Raw genomic sequence first — 1,631 nt, forward strand, 5'->3', positions numbered from 1 at the left:
TTTTTTTTTTTTTTTTTTTTAATTAAAAAAATTTATCTAATTCGAATATAATTTTCGAGAAGAAATTTAAGAAATGTTTATGTTATTTTAAAGTGCAACGATCTGCGAGGGTGTTTTGTTTGTTTGTTTGTTTTTGTTAATTAATTTTGTTTGTTTGTGCATATATATATATATGTGTGTGTGTGTGTGTGTGTGTGGGTATGCGTTCGAGAAAAGTTTATTAATATCATTTGTAATGAATGAAAACGATGGGTGAGTAGTAAAGTATACATTTTATCAGTTACTTTGTTAGATTATAGTGTTAATGTTTTTTATATATATTTTATACATTTTTATATACTCTTTTTTTATTTTCATTCACACACAAACACACATATACGGAAAGAGAGAAAGAGAGAGAGAGAGAGAGACAGACAGAGAGACGTATTTCGAAGTGGATTTTATTTTTATTTTCATTATTTCAATTTTAAAAAACATGTTACATACATACATACATACATACATACATACATACATACATACATAAATACATACATACATAAATACATACATACATAAATACATACATACATAAATACATACATACATACATACATACATACATACATACATACATACATACATACATATATATATATACACGTACATTTTACACAGTTAATTTAAGTTGTTTAGTTTGTTGTTGTAAAGAGCGATAGCAAGGAAGATAAACTTCCTGTTTGATAAGTCTCTAAGTGATATAGGCTCTTCAAATTTCTTTCTCTCTTCTTTATTTCTTTTCTCTAATGTTTCGTAAAATGATAGAGAGAGGGTAAGTGGTAAGGGAAAGGAAAAAAAGAGAAAAGAGAGATCGTTAATAGGAACTATGTCAGAGGTTGAAAGTCATTGATAAAAAGAAAGAAAGACAAGGAGAGAAAAAGAGAGAAAGAGAGTAAGAGAGAGAGGGTAAGAGAGAGAGAGAGAGAGAGAAAGTAAGAGAGTGAGTAAGAGAGTAAGAGAGAGAGAGAGAGATTACTATACAAACGTCGAGATGAACATTTTTATTCGATAAACAAGAGCTATGGTTACGTTTAAAACCTTCTCAATTACGTTCATTGTTCATCGAAGAAGAAAAAACATGAACACGTGTAAAAAGAAAGAAAGAGACAGACAGAGAGAGAGAGAGAGAGAGAGAGAGAGAGAGAGAGAGATAGAGAAAGAGTAAGAGAAAGAACAACGAATATAGTAAAATATGTTCATCAATGAAAATCGATTGTTACCCTCAAGATCAAAGTTTTACCTACCGGAAGTATCCATTTTTTTTTTTTTTTGATAACAAAATATTCGTTCATTCATTCTTTCGTATAAATGATAACAAAAAATGAATTAAAATTGTTTATCCTGTTTTCTATTTTCTTTATATATATATATATATATATATATATATATATATATATAAAGTTTTATAAATTAGATTTTGTATAATAAACAGTATTATTATATTTATTTTAATTTAATAATATATACTTGATATAATATATACTTGGTATTATACATAATAGTATATTAATAGATATATTGGTGTAATATATTTTTTATATAGATAATATCAAAAAAAAAAAAAAAAAAAAAAAAAAAAAAAAAAAAAAAAA

At 25.5% G+C, this 1,631-nt stretch overlaps 1 protein-coding gene across 1 annotated transcript in view; it reads left to right on the forward strand.

Moving 5' to 3' along the window:
• Positions 1 to 43: 43 nt before the first annotated feature.
• The window catches only part of LOC122637192, an 8,553-nt gene continuing 6,965 nt past the window's right edge, over positions 44 to 1,631 (forward strand). Inside the window, exon 1 of the mRNA XM_043829193.1 lies at positions 44 to 252. The gene's annotated coding sequence lies outside the window, so the exon portion shown is untranslated. The remainder of the gene's footprint in view (positions 253 to 1,631) is intronic.

The sequence above is a fragment of the Vespula pensylvanica genome, chromosome 24 (genome assembly GCF_014466175.1).
Source record: "Vespula pensylvanica isolate Volc-1 chromosome 24, ASM1446617v1, whole genome shotgun sequence".
In the NCBI taxonomy this organism is placed as follows: Eukaryota; Metazoa; Arthropoda; class Insecta; order Hymenoptera; family Vespidae; genus Vespula; species Vespula pensylvanica.